We start from the raw sequence: 19,795 nt of genomic DNA, 5'->3' as shown, positions 1-19,795 counted from the left end.
AAATCTGTGGAAATCTGTGAAAATCCGATGAAATCTGGGGAAATCTAATGTATTCTAGAAAAATTTTAGAAAATGTGGTGATATTTGTTGAAATCAAGTGAAATGTGGTGAATTCTGGTATAATCTAGGGAAATTAGGAGGAAATCTGCTGAGTTCGAGGTACAATCTGGAGAATCTATTAAAATTTAGTGAAATGTGATGAAATCTGGTGAATTCTGGAGAAATCTTGGGAGATCTGATAAAATCTTGTAATATTTGGTAAAATCTAATGAGATCTGGTGAAATGTAATGAAATCAGAGAAGCTGTCGAATCGATTGTTAACATTTCCAGGAATCTGGCAGAATTTCTATACAAGTGATTACGATCTTTAGTGAGAGGATTGCATGGGTATACGAAAGAACGGCAATTCTATGTTGCAATTCAATGAATATCCTCGCATGTAAGTTTTATTTTAGTTAGTCTTGTTAAACTACATTAATGGAAACCGGTTTCAAAGGATTTGGAAAAGATTTCAATTTGTCACGTTATGACCAGGGTCTGCATACGCGAAAATCAACGAAACGAGAAATGAAATAATCTTCAAAACCTCGAATCCGTTTGTACAAAGGCTTGTTCCTTGTGTAATTTGTCTTGACGAATCGATTAATAATATTTCTAGGACAGTGGCATAACCTCTATAGAAGTTATTGCAATCTTTACCTACACAATTGAGAATCACACAGGACTGCGAAACGACACCAATGTACTATTGCAATTCAGAGTATGATCGCAAGGACTTCATATTTTAGTCGCAGTTGTTAAACCACATCGATAATCGATTACTTTGAAGTTTCACCTCTTCACCTTTTCGACAGCTACATACGCGAAAGTCGTCGTTAAGTCTATGTTATGTCCACCGCCGTATTTATTCTATCTTATAAAGAATCATTTATTAAAACTAACACTGTTTATACATTGATATCATTTTTATAGTATAGGAATTAATTTTTAATTATACATATAAAAAGATTAATAAGTACTTATATATAGGATATTTTTGTAACTTAGAAGATATGAACTAGAGAAACTCGAATCATTTGGTCTTATGGTTAACAAGGATTTATTAATTACTATATTATAATGATACAGCTTTTATCTCTTTGCTTTTAATTCTTAGGTTAGTTTACTCAAACTACCTTCAATCCTCTTTTTTCTTTGTTTCACTCAAGATATATTGTTCTTTTTTCACTTCTTCTCTGTCACCTTTCTCAATCTAATTCACATGGGTGCATTCAGAAATTCTGATATCCTATTTGTTACTTATCTCATTTTCATCTTATCTTTACTTCCAATATCTCAGCTCTCTCTTTTCTATTTATAAACAAACACACTTCACAAAGAGCAGATCATATTCTCGCTCGACTATCTCACTTTACCATTTTGCAATTCATGATGCAAAAACTGTAAATGCATAATTTCAAATAACAAATATTGATATCTTGCCTTGGCCATTAAAAAGTTCTGACTTTAATCCTATAGAAAATCTTTAGGAAATTTTAGCATGGAAACTATATGCTGTGGAACTCATAAATGGTATAAAAGAAGCATGGTTTTAAATCGAATCGGAGACATTGCATAAATTATATTATTCAATTAAACTATATCTTTTGTAATTCATCTTAAGAAGAATCAATTATGACGAATAAAGTAAAAAATATTACATAAAATATTCTTATTGCATAAAATAATTAAAACAAAAGGTGGACTTAATATTATTTAGGCCAGTGTGTGTGTGTGTGTGTGTGTGTGTGTGTGTGTAATTATATATAATTATTTATGACTTTAAATTTGCAGATGTCATCGCTTTAATTCCATGTCTTCTTTATCCATAGTTACAATAGCTACAATTCCATCAATCAATACATTGTGATCTAGAAAATCATTTAACGCAACATCAAACCTGAAAATAAATGTCAAACCATTGATTTTTATTTCTGCTTGAAAACTTGTCAAAATTTTTGACATTTTGCTGATACGTGATCGAACTCATTGCACTTAAAACATTTTGGATCTTTGATCTTGTCCAGGCAATTCAAGCTTAAATGCGTCTTATTTCTGCAATTAAAACAATATCTTAATTTTTCATCACCTTGACCTTGATTCGATATTCTCGTTTTATTAATCTTCTGAATCTTCACATTAGACTTCAAATTATTTTTTTTGAATTTCGTATGGGACAAATTTCTTTTTCAATTTTTTTATTGTAAAAACATTGCATAATATTGACTCATTTGCTTCATCGTCCTGAATGCCATGAATTATAAAATATTAAATTTTAGCTGTTAATTTAATCTCTGTATAACTGGCCATTCCCAATACACGTAGATGTACGCCTGATATGATTCATCGTGCTTTTTTTTTTTTTTCATTCAAAATTGACGAATAATTTTTCTGAACCTCTTAACAATCTTTTGCAATAAATAACTTTCTGCGTTTCTGAGCATGCACCCCATTTCGGCAGTTTCTTTAAACATTAAGATCCATCTGTAAATATTCTCACTTTTGTCGTCGAACATTTCCAATACATCTTTGACATCTTTAACCTTTTATACTCTGAGTCATCTCGGACATTACCTACCAACAACTTGGCGGCACTTCGTTGCAAAAACGTGGACCTAGGACTTGCATCATATTATATAATATAATGGTATAATCAAGTAATATATTAATAGTGATATTTGATTTATATGAATTTGTAGACATTGAAGAACATTTTTTGTAAAAAAAAAAAAAAAATCAAAATTTCGTTCCCTATAATTTTCTATAGTATGATAAATTTTGAAAAAATTCTTCTATACTACTTTCATCACTATCATTATCTAGAGATTTATTCGTTTTCTTCTTGGTTAAATTATCATTATCACTGTTATCGTTTTCTTCCGGATTAATATTTGTTTTTCTATCTATATCGTGCTTTTTTGTATAAATGTCTATCTGGAATTTGTCTTCACTACTGTTTATATCATGAAATTCATTTGTATTTGGTTATTTTGCCATTGTTCTGATAGAAAATAGGTAAATAAATAGATCGGAAATTTCTAATTGTAAATTACGAAATCATAAAATGATATATACCAAAAGAATATTACTTTTCTGATTTTCTGACTTACTAGTGTAGAGATCTTTCTATACTAATTGATGTTTCAATACGGATAAAGTTCAACTTTGAAAATCTTTCTTCAGTTTCAGGATTGCTTGTTTATTTTATCAAATTTCACTATATCTTACAAGGCATATTTGCATACTATTGCTATAAAAATTCTTATTTTTATTTTTATTAATTTTCTTTAAACGGATTAGAAAAGGACTCAAACTGTGATGAACACGTTTTCAAAACAATTTCATATGTCTTGGTAATTATATTATTTTTTGATTTGCTTTCTTGTACCATTTCAATAGAAAATTTTAGAAAAATATGCATCTCTCAAAAAGTTTCGGTGGAATTAATTAATCCTCCATAATCACTAATCAACTCTGACATCTCCTCTGAGGAGGTATCCAAATATGTTAGAATTATGATCCAAGTGCAAATTTAGACCTAATAATTAAATTTAAACCAATTAGAGTCGTAACGGTGATATTGTACAATAGAAAGCAAACTCTTTACCCTTTGTAAATCTCTCTGCAGATTATGAACTAGATGTGTTTGAAAAAGGAGAAGTCAGAAAAATCTGAAAAGACAAGTAGTATTTGTCATTCTATAAATGCAATCACAAATTAGACAGTACATTCGTGATTCTGTAATAGGTAAAACCGGTAATTAATCAATAAATCCGTATTTTGCATACTGTAACATTGGCAATTAAGTAATAAGTCCATATTCTGCAGTTTGTAGAACCAATGATCAATTGATAAATCTGTATTCCGTATTTTATAAAGACACTAATAAATTTATAAGACTATATTAAATAGACAATATTCTTTTAACTCCTATTTAACATTGTCAGACTAATTCATATAAATGAGAATCCATCACTTATAGAAAAGTTAAGGAACTTGAAATCTTTATACTATTACTTATATCTACTATTCATGATTTATCTTATTTCTTATCTATCTGATTTCTTTCTATTTCACCCTATTGACCTGTCTCTTTTTCTCGTCGTTAATCCGGATTTATTTAAGGTCAATCCCTTAAGGTAAAGACTTCGGCCTAACCAAAATCATTTTGAATTACATCATAAAACGTGACAAATTTATACATATGATAAATTTACATATCGTTTCTTATCACTTTCCCTTCTACCTTCATCTTCGTATATCATTGCTACAAAAGTGAAAAAGTATTTAATTTTTATATGCTTAAAAAATCCATTATATTCACAATAGCGTATTTTCTTATGTTCTCAAAATTATTAAATTGCTTATTAATAATTGTGAGAATTATAAAGGATAATTGTTTCATTTTTTTTTTTATTTTCATCATTACTAATATTTTTACCATTATTTTTTATATAACAAGATATAGGATCTTGTAATAAATCCTTTAATTATGATACAAAACTGTTTATGGAACAAATAATATCGAATAAAGAAAGATTCTCACATTTACTATATTATTATTGAATTTGACATATTTATAAAAATTATCATTTTGTAATGTGGAAATTTTAACGTTAATATATTTAAAAGATTTTATTCAATATTAAACTAACACTGTTAAATATATCCTCGATCAAAATATATTTCTTAGATTTAAACAAACATTTGTCTAATTCTATTATATATACTCTTTTATAGAATACATAAGTTTTACAGTTATTCATTAAAATTACTGATTGCACTCCATTGTAATCCAAATCATTACCGTATACTTGTTGATTTAATTTTGGCTATATGCGCTTTTTTTTTTATTAAATTGATAAAAAAGTAAGATGATATTACCTCGTATTTACTATTGACATCGATGAAAATTCTCCCAATGACAATTCTCAGATTTTAAACACGTTAATCTGTTTGCGTATGAAAATACCATCACAAATTACTCCATTTCCACTTATACTCATGAAATAATCACTCGTACTGCAACGTGCGGTTTGCATCAACTTTTTCATCTCTTTATTTAATGGACCGCCCATCCGAAAACTTCAATTTTGTTAATAATAAATATAGGATATTTTTCGCAACCCTACTTAGAAGAAATAGACTAGCAAAACTCAAATCACTTATTCTTATAATTAATAAGGATTTTATTAATTACTATATTACAATGATACAATTCTTCTTTATTCTTTATTCTTAGATCAGACTACTCAAAGCTCACTTCTATTTCCTTTTTTCCACATTTATCCCGTCACCTTTCTTTCTTATCCCCACTCACGTCCGTACACATGCTTCGCAAATTCCGATTATTTATCCTAGCCGTTACTTTATCCTATTTGTTCTTTGTCTCATTTACGCTACACTTCCATTCATTCTACTCTCAATATCTATCTCTTCCTTTCATAAACGAAACGAACGTAAAATGGAAGAGAAGCTTATAACTTTTTATAACGAGTGCCTTCTGCTCGAAATTGTTGATTCCCGTAATTCATAATCTTCCGATTCGAGAATTGGTGCGCATTTTAGAAGCATAACATACTTATGACAATCAATCCTAGATTTTCAAATACTAACATGCCGCCATTGTATTTACTATTATAATATAAAATGTATTAAATAATATTTAGGGATATATAAATTACGTACATTTTTATTACTATTATACTATATTATTATTATCAATAGTAGTAGGTAAATATAGTACTAGTAACAGCAGTAGTTGAAATAGTATAGAGTGGACTAGTCATATAGGAGGACTACGTAAAAGAACAGCGCTGGAAGTAACCTCATAGATACTATGGAAATGAACTTGTTTTAATTTGCATTAAAATAATATATAAATATTCACTAATAATTTTAAAGAAAATTATTTCGACAAAATCTTATTTTTTATCTAAATTTATATATTAATTTTTATGTGTCAATAATATTTATTATTTTCACTACATTTATATTGTGAAACAAACGCATACCGACATTGTATCTAGCACCACTGCGAGACGCACGCTACCATCAAAAAAAGATATACATCTAAAAAAATAGTGTAAATTCATAATTTACTAAATACTACCTACTGTAACCCACACATAACCGATTGTTATATATGCGTAAAAGGGGTATATAACCAAACAAGTTTATACACAGATGATTTGTAGTTCATATTTTGTCTGTATCTGTCGCTTAAATCACACAAGTTTCGAGCGAAAAGTGATGAAAACAGCCATAGAAACAGTATTTCCGAAAAAGATAAATTGTTTGGTATTTCCGAGCTTCTATCAAGCCATACCTTTCGCAAATGGCGGACCGTAACAAATTAAGAATTCCGTCGTTTCTTAAGTTTTTCACGGGCATTTTCCTATCAATGTCATTATATGCGTTCAACTGATTCATAAATTATCGTGCTTGAGAAAAATTTCGATTTTTGATGTGGCGCTAAAAACTAAACTCTGTTAGATATTTACAAATGAAATGCGTAATATAACCCCAAAACATTGAGTGATTAGCTTAAATGCCAATCGTTTGAGCATAAGACAACTGAATATGAAAGCCCTCTGTATCCGTGCATCGGATATTAATATTATTTCTACTTCTACGAAAAATAAAGAAATTTAGGAGGAAATAGTTTTTTATCAATGACATGACTGATCGATACTTATAGTCGCGTTAGTTTAATATGTTGACGCGTTAGTGAAGACGTTGATAAAAAATTGATTTAAATAATTTTCATAGCCTCGAGATTAGCTTATCAAAATTTGTTGGTAAAGAGAATAAAATGTAACCTTTAGACTATATACAAATGACAATTAAAATAGATTACGAAGAATTTCCAACTACAGTCTACATTGTATCGAACGACTCAATGAATATGAAAGATGTAATTATCACCGACATTATAGCCGAATTAAAAATTGACCTCGACCGTATCAGTCTCGTTTTTAATGCAGATTACTTCTAATGACGACATATCTTTAAATTTTAATCGTGTTCATACTGAGATGCATGAAGAATTAAAAAGTTTAATTAAAATGTATAAGCCAGCAGCGTAAAACGATCAATTATAATTATGCGTCTTATTCTTAAAAACGAGAGATTAACCAAAAATCGCGTAGATTGCTCATACCGAAAAAAGGGATCATAGAAAAATAAAAATAAGTGAATTGATAAGATGTGTTGAATCCTATACTCAAAGTATACAAGAGTAGTAGTGGTCGTAGAAAGGAAAAGATAACCTTGAGTGTTATTAACAATTATTAACAATTTGATTGATTGAATAAAGTAACGAGAAAGAGATACCTGATCTTTTTTCTTTAGTTGAAGAATTGTATCGGTTACAGAATGCATGTATTTTTAGTTTGATAGATTTGAAAAACAGTTTTTTTCGTGAATAGTCAATGATGACAGTAAAATATACAATGTGATTGTAACACCAATTTCTCAAAAAACAATTTTGAGAGGATCAACATCAATTTCTCAAAATGCCATTAGGACTTTGCAATGCTCCGTTTATATTGTAATAATACATAAATCAAGTATTCCGTATTCTTATTACCCAAGATATTATTTTATTATAGAAAACATAATTATTCTGGTAATGGACGAGAAAGATTTAACGAACCTTAACTATATAAGTAGCTCAGAAAGTGTGTTTATACAAAAACACATTGAATTTCTAGGACATTCGATTGAAAATGATAAAATTTATCTGAAAAATTTATCTGAAGAAAAAATAGCAGCTGTAATTAATTTTTCGAAACCAAAACATATAAGAAACGTACAATGTTTTTAGGTTTATCAGGATATTTTTATTTGTAACTATTTAATATCAGGATAAATTTATTTGTAACTATTCAACTATTGCAAAACCTTTAAGTGACCTTATAAAAAAAGAAATTACTTGAATATAATAATGAGACAAGAGCAGCATTCGATATTTTAAAAAGAATTTTGATACGAAACTGTTTTAAGAATTTATAATGCAAGTATCGAAATTGAATTACACATCGATGCGAGTAGACGGATACACAGCTGTATTAACTCAATTGCATCTATAAGTGGTACATTTCATGCATGACACAGTTCACGTTTTGCCATCAATCTGTTAGTATTTGAGCTATTTTCACTGCATTCTTAACAAATTTTACTTTTGTTAACTGTTGTATAGATCTCTCTAACTACCGTTAAGAGTAAGTTGTGTCAATCTAAATCTAAATCTAAATTTAAAAAGTACCTAATTTTACAATTCAAAATAGTATTTACTTGCCCCAATGGATACTAACTATTTTGACTATTCGGATTCAAGTGTAGAAATAGGATATACTCAAAGGCACATTCTTTATATTTCATCAAATAACGAAGATATGTAAAACTATAATACACTAAACTGTAAGTACATTAAATCTGTTAAGAAGGAAAGTCCCTGATTTATGTTTTAATGAAGAACTAGTTATAAAAGTCTAATTTCGAAAACAAATAAATACAGATCAACTAATGCAAATTTTGTACCAGTTACAGACAATGAACTAAAGATATTTATTGCTTTAAACATTTTGATGAGTTTACTTCCTAAGTACATTATTCAGAGTTATTAAACCAAAGATAAAAGTATAGAAACAGGACGTTATATACCGTAACAGATTTATCGACATCAGTACAAATTAAAATTTTTCCAGTAATATCTCTAGCAACCCATTAATAAAAATTCAAGAAGTTTCTGATATTATAAAAATTTTATTCGTATGTATGTACCAAATAAAAATATATTGATTGATGAATCGTTAATGCAGTGTAAAAGCAGTTTATATTATATACAATTTATTCGAACTAAACGAGCGAGATTTGGTTTTAAGTTTTATAAACTGTGTGATTGTGAAACAAGATATGTACACAGCTTTAAAATATATATAAGAAAAAACAAAACTAACACTGGATCTGCTAACAGAAATATTGTAATAAATTTGTTAAAAAAGAGTAGACTACTGTACAAAAAATATTGTTTGTTCATCGAGTTTATATAAGGAATTATCTAATATGTAATGGTACATAATATGTAATTGGTACAGTTCACCGAGTTTATATAAGGAATTATCTAATATGTAAACAAACGTATGTGGAATAGCGAGAATGAATAGAAAAGGAATGCCTGGGGAACTAAAATTTCTCCGATTAGAAAAGAGAGAACCTATTGTATCTTTTACATCAAATATAAAATAAGCCATAAAAGTGAAAGGATAAAAAAGATGTTTTATTAATAACTATGCATACCTTAGATTTTGCCGAAACGGAAAGAAAACTGATATAACGGACAAAAAATTTTGAAACCATCAGTAGTAATAAATTGTAATAAGTATATGGGTAGAGTTCATATTGGCAATCAAATATTAAGCAAATTTCACACTATGTGAAAATACAAAAAAGCTTATAAAAAAAATATTTATTATAGACATGACGTTACTAAACAATTATATAATTTTCAAAAACAATAAAAAATCGAATATTCCGCAAGTAAAGATTAGCCGAAGAAGTTTTTGAAAAATATTTAGCAAACGTATATGAATAAGAAAGGCATCATCTATCAATGATTTATTAACACCATATACTGGCAGCCATTTTCCTATACGAATACCTCCAACACGAATAAGGGAAGATAAAACATCAAAACGAAGCATTGTATGCTTATCTATGTTAATTCGAAAAGAAACAGTTTTTAAATGTGATGTTTGCAATGTAGTATTATGTATCGATCATTTAAAAAAATATTGTTAAACTATTCTGAAGTTATTTATTGAAGTTATTTACGCGTACCTATTATAATAGTAAACGAAAATAATAAAATTGCTGATATACGGCTACGCGTGCTGACACGGGCCAATAATCAGACGCCGATGCCTGAACACAATAACTTAAGTAGAGTCATGATGCAAATGAATTAATGCAACGATCTCTAAATGATAATTATTTTCATCCAATTTATTTCATGATTTGTAAGACAAAACCTGAAGAAAGAAATTACAATAGCTATGAGCTCTTATCTTGGTAAAAGAGCTCGAAAAATTTTGTACTTATTTGCTAAGCATAGATTTTAAAATCGTTACTGATTGCACTGAGTTTCCAAACATTATGGGCATAAAGTACATAATTACGCGTATTGCTAAATGATTTCTTTTTAGAAGACTAAGATAAAGCATAGGCCAGAGTTACGAATGAAAAATGTAGATGCTTTAAGCAAAAATGCCGTTATAACGATAAGATAATTCCTATTATCCTAGTGCTATTATCATATTAGAATTTGAAACTTGCAAGAAAATTCAGAAATTAAAATTATTTGTGAATTATTGAATGATAAGACATATAAAGACTATTATATATGAGATAATTTAATTTTAGATGCCCATTAACTATTAGTAGTACCACAAATTTTGCAAAACGAAATTATACTCATGCGTGCGATCATGCAAGAAAGAGAGGGAAAAAGATCTCGAGAACTTGGCGACATGACGTTTGCTAAATATATACTTGTATATATCATGCTCAAATTATGTAATAAATAATAGCAAATTTTGGGGATCCGAATAAAAATAGCGAAATATTTTTCCTAGAAAACAAGTGAAACAGAAAGAGACAAAGATATGCATTAATGAATCTTGCGCTTGCGTAACTGATCCCATTAATTGGATAATTAATTGGAATTTTTGAGTGAAATTTAAGAGAGTATGAATTATAAACGCAACGGCCAATGAATAGTTTTTATCGATTTTTTGTCAAACATATTTATAAAAAAAAAAGGATAATTGAGAAAATTCTAAATAGGTTTTACTTATTATGATCGATATTTTTTTATGTTTATGATATTTCCCGAATGACGATTCTGTGCTTTATTTGGTAATCCGTATTTTTTTATACATAATTTTACATCAGTAAATGATTTATTTCATAATATGATACGAAAATTCACACTGTTTACGTCGCAATATCGTGATTATTGTATTTTTGTGTGTTTACAAGAAATGCTGATAGAGTTGTTTTTATATCGCTTGTTGATGTAACGCTCTTACTAAATTAAAGCATCGAATATCAGGCAGTTTATTAATCTCTCTTGCTCCGTACACACATTGTCTCGGAGGTTCCAGATAAAATTTTAGCAACCTCTCGAATTTTGCAGATTTCATACGACACTCCATCTCTACAGCTATTAATTATTAGAATTTTACAACATATTTAAATTTTCGGACTTGCATCGATTTTTACGAATTAACAGCCATTTTCGTAGGAAAATATATACTAATTAATTATCTGCTTGATCGCTTAAATTATAAGTAGTAATTATAATAAAAAGACACTAATAAAGAACTGGATCTAATTAATTATTGATGTTTGGCATCATCATCCTGGATCTTCATAGTTATATTTGTCTTTATACCATTAATCGATGATTTTTCTATCGGTTCATAAGTAGGTGAAACATCTCTGATTAAACAACATAATACTATACGAATGAAAAACCGCGGAAGTATTCTGAAATTTTATTTAGTTTTGTTTTTTTAAATTGTAAACGATAAAAATTAATTGTAAGAGTTATAAATGTACAAGTAAAATTTACAGAGAAATTGATTATACTATTTAAAAAGTAGTAGAAATTGGAAGTATGCTGGGATCAAAATTAACTTCTTGTTACATCGCAAGGATGTTATTATTTTTTCAGCGACTTCTTTAGGACTAAGAGTCGGCAAAAACCTGAAACAAATATTTATTATTAACATATTTGTTCTGCAACTTGCTTTACATGTATTAAACATTCATACCGAGAATATCCATCTATAGATATGCCCGTACTGTGAATGAAATAAGGACATACTACTGTAGTGTTGATATTATATCTTTGTACTAAAAAGAATATATAAATGACAAAAATAAAGAAACACATAAAAATGTACTCCATCAACTGGAATTTTTAAAAACAAATAAAGATACTAAATTAAGAAAAATATATACCATTAATTCCATTTGTAATGCTTCATTGAATCCAACAACTGCGCATTTTAAAGTACAATACTCTACCGATTTTGGAAACCCTATGTGACCAACTACACTTGCTATACTCACAATTTGACCCTTGTTGCTTTCTATCATTCCTGGAAGGAATGCTTTCACTGTCTGTAAAAACGCAGTTTTTATTATCATAAGAATTTATGATTCCAGTAGGAATATATATCATCGTACCAAAATTTTATATTTAATTACAATAGAAAGATCTGGTCGGTTACATATATATGTAATTCTTTTATTGTACTAATATCACACAATAAATTTGATCAATCTAGCTAGCCAATATTATTTTTCTCTTTAAATGGATCCAAAACATTGTCACTTATCTATTTATGCTATTTTAATATAGCAGAAACATTTAAAAATAATTAAAAAGTTTTCATTTTCAATTATAAGCCTACACTCGTTTAATAATTTTTTATAACTAATTGATTAAAATATCTTATTAATTAAAAAAATATAGTGTGTTCCATGAGAAAAACTAAAGATCATTGAACTTCTAGATATTTTATCTCGTATTCTTGAAATATTTAACACATGAAACCATGTTTTCCTAATATTTTTCTTTTCTATTACTTCTAACAAAAAAAATATTCAATTGGTTCTTAATTTATAATCCATTTGTATATTTAAAAAGGAAGCATATCTTATTGGTTTCTACTCATTACAAAGAGCGATTTAATCATATTTAAGACGTATAAATATTTTCACTGTATTATATTACATAAAGTTTAAATGGAATGGATGATCGCAACTTCTTTCATAACATAAACATCGTGCTATACTGGAGAATAATTACGAATAAGTGATATAAAAATTAACAACGTTGCACGTGATTTGATAAATGTAGAATCGAATGACAAATTTCCAGACAATAATCATTTCAATTACAGCAATTTCTCATTTTATTAGATATCTATTGATTAATTTGTAGAAAGGGATTATCTATTGATTAATTTATAGAAAGAATTTGATAAATTAAAAATTTCTTTTCTTTTTTCTATGAATTTCTTGACTCGTAAAAATTTTATGTTCAACATAAACAATAGAAAATCTATTTTCAAAGCTATTTATGTTACATTAGTATGATCGAAATTATTGGAGTACAACATTATGCAAATAAATATATGTAAGTATCTACGCATACACAAACACAGAAAGTATTCACGTGCAAGTATAAATACAGAGCGTACTTATATGATTTATTTAGGAAAATCTGACCTGTAGTTTTTATGACACTTTTCCCGGTGCAAAGGACTTGACAAAAAAAAATAGGAAGAACTGTCAATCTAAAGGAAAATGCAAAAAAGTGCATTTTGCAACCACACAATCATTACAATATCTATATCTATACATTTACATATTACGTTGCTTATTTATTACTAGTACTGTGTAATCCACCCCTACGTTAATATTTCATTTTTATAAAGAAACAATAATATCTGACAGTAATAATAAATGAATTTATTTAAAATTTAGAATATAAGCAATATATTATAGATTTACTTACCCAAAAATGGCTCATAATATTTACGTTCATTGTACGAGTAAGAAGATTGTCCGGAGTCTCCCAGAACTTTCTAATATTTATTACTCCTGCATTATTTATCAAAATGGTTACCTATAAATTAGAAAAGGTCTTGAATAAGAATATTCTATGATCTACGTATAACAGCATAGCATCAAATATTGTGTATGATAACGATAATTAAACAAGTTATGAATCATGCGATGCAATGTGATGGTTCATCGCAAAACATCGTTACCGATGAGATTGACAATGAACTTCTAATACAAAAAATTAAACAATATCGCGAAATTTGAGACGTTAGAAACAAAGATTATTACGATAAAAATAAAAAGAACAGTTCGGATATTTGGCGAAAATTTTCAAATAATTTTGATAAAAAAACTCTAAATATCTGAAAGATTTATATTCATCCTCCTAAATAACATTAAAAATCGAAAAAATGAAAGTATGATGAAGATACGTCTGTCCTGTTTGCGGCAATGTATCTTGCACGCATTGCTTACCGCACGTCTATACAGGTCCTGCAATACGTTTCTTTGTACTGCCGCAATAATGTAATGGAGCAGGCAACTCCATCGACGGAGCTTACGTTAAAATATATGTTCACTGTAACGAACATTTGATGAATAATAAAATATCGTACATCATCGCTTGTACCGCCCCATAATGTTTTCCCACATTAGATTATTGTTTACTATCTTTTTCCAAGCGAGTACGTCATTAACACAAGAACTCATTTGTTCCAAAAACTATCATTCTCAGAAAAAGGAGATATGATCTCTCTAAACAAAACCTCGAGTTAAAATCGACAGAATTTATCAGCCTATTCCTTAAACAATTTTGTGTTTTTAATGTTTTTTCACCTTTCCAACTTCCTTCCTAAGTAAAGCTGCCGTTTTATAAATGTCCTCACAATTGCAAAGATCGCAAACAACCGTAGCAAGTACCACCAGCAACTTTTATTACTTTCATCGTCTCTTCGATACCTGAAAAGTAACAAAAACAATTAATCATTTATTTAAGCATCTTTAAGTTTTGATTTACGGATTAAAAACAGCTATTATGTACTTATTCTGATCGTAAATTCATTTGAAACTTACTTATTTTAAATTAACTATTATAACTGTTCTTATCTCAGATCGGCTGATGTAACGAATAAATCATATACATATACCATTGACAAATGTAATTAAATATCTCTATTTATTTGTATTCGATGAGAGATGAAAATTCTATTAGAAATAAATTAGGAATAACTGTGTATAATAGAAATAAGGTACATTTATGTATGTATTAATTAAGATTAAAAATCTATAATTCTCTTATTATACAAGTTATTTTATCTTACAGGAAAGGATTGTCACATTCTGAGTCAAAAATTTACTAAATTTGATTGTTTGAACGGCCTATGTTAGTTATGCAGCTTGCACAACATTTACCGTAGACGGCCTATAAATCAACTAAATACAGATTTGTAGTGATTTATCTCTGATTAATTATTTACTGATATAATTGTTATATCACTGTCTGTGGGAAGTGAGTGACAATTTAAGGTAATATGAGTGAATATTGGTCGAGGACTTAGAGAATTGAAAAGAAAAAAAAATTGGTAGGAATATGACCTTGTCAAGACTTGTGTGTTAATGACGTGAAGTTCAAAATAAGATTAATTTAAATAATATAAACAAATAATGATATTATTAGGTTTTTTGTAAGAGATTAATCTAATTGGTGGATTTGACACAATACACAACCATTATGATTTATTCGAAATTACTGATGTACTTTCATGTACTATAAATAGTTTTTGAGAAAATGGATGAATTTAGATCGTTTTTAGAGCAATCAATGGCGTCTTAGTGCTGTAATAAATCTTTTGCCGAATATGATACTTACAACTGAGTATTTAATTAAGGGGCTGCATACTGTACAGTTCAAAATAGGGCAATTTTTGTCATTTTTGTTACATGACATTAAATCAATGTCGAACTAAACAGAGCCGTTTTGTATAGCATTAGTGATGTCAATAATATTTTTTCAAAATATTATAAAAAATGAAAATAACCAAAAAGCCTTTAAAAGATATAATCCTCAAGGAAGTCGATTTTTGATATTTCGATTTAAAAAATCGGGTAATATGTGATTTTCTACAACAAATTTCAATAATTTTTCAATGATTAAAAAGAAATTATGGCTCTTAAAAAATTGTCTATATGACTAGATAATGGATAAAATAATAAAGACTAGATAATAATATGAGAGATAATCGTGCCATATTTCATTCAAATCAATTCAGTCGTTTTCAAGATATTCGCTTCGAATTGAAATATATGGTTTGGAAAAAAAAAGACTCGACAAAGTCGACTTCAAACGATTTCGTTAATTGTTTTTTTATTTTCTGATGAAATTGTTCGAAAATATTCCTAAAGGATAATTTTATCGAGTAAAAATATATGTGAAAAAATGTTTTTTTTAATTCTTTAGGTGTATATAACCCCTAAGTGGAGAATTTAACTCCGATCGTCTTGTTTCCCCGTTTCAGCGCCGCTGGTATCAAAGAAGAATTTTCGTGTTGAAAGGGAAGCGTGCGTAAATGCTACGATTCTTTGAATAGTATACCCCGAATTCTGCAGACTTTAATATCGCAAAGTTCCATCTAAACATTACAAGATATAAGTACGGTTAAAAAAAATTTTCAGAAAGTTAAATTACAAATAACAAAATAAAATTTCGCAAAGGTATTGCTGAAACCTTCAATACTATGTTAATCTTTATAGAATCTAGTTTCCGTTCGATGTATATAGGATTTTATCCAAGTAAAAGTTTCTTCATTGCAACAAAAAAATGTTAGAGATGTATAGAATCGTCTGTTAATATAATTAATTAATGTTTCTCTTAGAATGTTTAATCTATATTTAGACTATATCACTTCTAATAATCAAATGTTAAATCTATTAAGATTTAGATTCACTTTTATTCATTTGGTTAGTACTTTTTCTTACTTAATGGTAAGTATTTTGTAAAATAAATGGCCAATATGTATATGTATAAATAATTAAGTGTCAGGATTGCGTCATTTATATTACATACTGATATTTTATTATATACACTATATTGACTAAGTATTTAAAAGTACTGACCTAATAAATTACAACATTAAGTGTTAATTTCATTTATAAATTTCTACAATTATAGGCGAATCTTACATGATTTGGCTGATTAAAAATTCTTTCACTATAGAATCTGTGTATAATTTAATTGAATTTAACTATTTTGATAAATCATCGAGAATAACAAGAATAAATTACATGTTTAAAGTTATTTTTACACCTTTAAATCTAATCTTTTTTTTACGTTTTATATCAAATGTTAACGGATGATAATAATGATGAAAATTGTACTGCGTAAGAGAAAGTTCTAAGTGAAAGAAAGTGGTAATGACAACATAAAATCAAAGTATTAGAAATACTCATACTTCCTGAATGGTCTTGTATTATATGTACATATAATCTTGTTCTATAAATGCTCACAATTCTAGTGGGCTCGGTTTATTTATAAATTATATTAAATTAATCTACAAAAAAGGCACTATAATAGAAAGTTGGATATTAAAGAAGATTGTTACTGTACTCTGAACCTTACATAACATTTGTTGGTTTAACAAGTTAGCGAATATGAATGATTATACAATACAATGTCATATGTGCAGTTAAACTCTTTGTTAAATATACTTTATTCATATTCTTAATAAATCGTAGTACGAATACATGTATATAAGCCTTACCAAAACCATCAAATTCATAACACAAATATTTAGTGGTGGGAAAGTCTAATACGTTGATATCTCAATAATATACCAGGATTAGACTATCACGCTACTCTATTGACTATATTTATCTCAAAAAAATGATCTCATCCCTTTCATTGAATCTTCATGGCAAAATACATAACATAATAAATAGATAAATAAATATGTATATATACATGTGTGCGTGCGTGCATTTATGGAAATACATACATACAAATATATCCAGATTTTTAATCCGTCTCTATAGGACTTAATAAATTTGATAAAATAAACAATAAATTTATTAATTTATTTAACATCAATATTAATTGTAATTATATTATATAATATTAATTATAATTATATTATATTAATAGTAATTATTAATATAAATTTATTAATTACTATATAAAATATATATACGTAAATTCAATAATACATCCATTCAATAATACATATAAGATAAATGCACAAAACGCATATAAAAATAAATATCTACAAATAACAATGTACTTTTTCTGCATATCATATCAAATCAAATCAACAAAAAATTTCAAAAAGAATTAAAAAATATTATCTAAATCAACTGACCTTTCTGATTGATATCCCAAATGACAACGATGACACCAAGATTAGCTAATCCGAGAGCTAGTGACCTTCCAAGCTCTTCGCCTGCACCAGTGACGAAGGCAATCTTGCCAGAGACGTCCTTCATCTGATACTTGAGTAAAATAAAGATCCTAAGAATGTTTCTGATGATGTCCATGAGGAAGTGCAAGATAAAGCTCAGCATACTACGAATTGTATGTAACAAAGACATTTTGTCTTCTAAAAAAAAGAAAATTAATTTGATGCTTTATTTTTAGTTGAAAGATTGATCGTTTAAAATTTTATATCTCGTCGTATATGTAGAAAACACTGAAGATCATCACCATATTAGAAGCATTCCCTATACGCACATCTTTATACTTGATCGGGCCTTCGATGAAAAAGTCATATACGAATGACGTAGCTTGAATATAATTTTTTAAAATACTAAATCCCCACTGTTTTTTCCTCGGGATGATATTAAGTTTCTTATCCGACGTCTCTCTGCAAAACATAAAGAAGATAGATATTATAATTTTTCTTCATTTACAAAAGACAAAACACGAAAATTCTCCAAAATCTTTAGAAATGTAACGTTTGTTTGAAAAATTCACCAACCATAATTTAATCAAATCTTTTAAGAAAGATTTAAAATGTAATGAAAGATAAAGCGCAAAGATAAAAGTCAAATCTCCTTTTTTATATTATACTTGCATAACTCAGAAAGAAGATAAAATATCCATATGTTTATAGGAACTTTTTTTATTCTTTTAAATTAAATCTATCTCTTATGCATAGATGAACTTTACAAAACACTCTATTTAATAATCACAAAAATTTCATAACGAGATTAAATGTATCTTTATACTTTCTATAATCAATTTACGGATTATCTATTATCAATTTACGGAATTACATTAATTAACATTTATTAGTATAATATTCATTTTCATTTTGAAAAAGTAATTAGAAATTAATCTAAGAATTTCTAAAAGATATATCCTCCTGGCCCATATCCGTGCAATTTTTACAAAAGTGTAACGTGAATGCGTGAGAAGAATAACGTTCCGATGATTAATGTTATTTACATACGTAAAGAAATCAATAGTCGATCGACCTAATTAGAATCGAAGTACAATAGAAAAAAGAAGAAAGATGAAAATAAACTATACTTGTTAATGCGATCATATTTCTTCTCATAGAAAAGAAACTTGTTTTGTTCTCTTTAGAATCACCAATACTGAATAGAGAGCGAACTGCGCGAGGTGTCCTTTTATCTCGCAATAATATCAAGTGTTGCACAGTGGGATATTTACAGAATAAAAAGTCAATTTGTTCCAAATTTTTTGTATACCTTCAATACATGTATGTCGTTATATCCTATATCACAATAACGTAATTAAAAATCTTTTTTGAAATAAAACTTTTATAGCGAATATAATTTGGTGCCAAGATAAAATAAAACTAAAAGAAAGGAAAGACATAAAAGAAAGAGATAATATAAGAGAGAGTTTGTTTTCATCGTAGGTAAGAGGGAGATAGGAAGGAGGAGAGAGTAAGAGAGTATAAGAGAAAGTCAGAGAGATTGGAAGAAATCATGCTTATAAGTTGCGTTTAAGTACACATGAGAGAAATAGGAAGAGAGAGAGAAACAACCGAGATAGAGAATAAGTTGCGCGTTTTTGTTTTGTTCGTGCGTAAGAGAAAAAGCATAGTAAAATATGGTGACAAGCCGTACACATTGTTTAGTATCCGTTATCTTGCT

General features: G+C 28.0%; 1 long non-coding RNA gene and 1 pseudogene across 1 annotated transcript; one reads left to right on the top strand and one right to left on the bottom strand.

Annotated features, from left to right (window-relative positions):
* Positions 1–1,126, top strand: LOC127068550 (uncharacterized). The gene is made up of 2 exons (XR_007782967.1): positions 1–440; positions 536–1,126. It is a non-coding gene; the product is annotated as an uncharacterized LOC127068550 (long non-coding RNA).
* Positions 1,127–10,956: 9,830 nt separating this feature from the next.
* Positions 10,957–19,358, bottom strand: LOC127068547 (short-chain dehydrogenase/reductase family 16C member 6-like; annotated as a pseudogene).
* Between the last annotated feature and the right edge of the window lie 437 nt (positions 19,359–19,795).

Source organism: Vespula vulgaris, chromosome 13 (genome assembly GCF_905475345.1).
Source record: "Vespula vulgaris chromosome 13, iyVesVulg1.1, whole genome shotgun sequence".
Lineage (NCBI taxonomy): Eukaryota > Metazoa > Arthropoda > Insecta > Hymenoptera > Vespidae > Vespula > Vespula vulgaris.
This window is presented reverse-complemented; position numbering and strand designations above follow the sequence as displayed.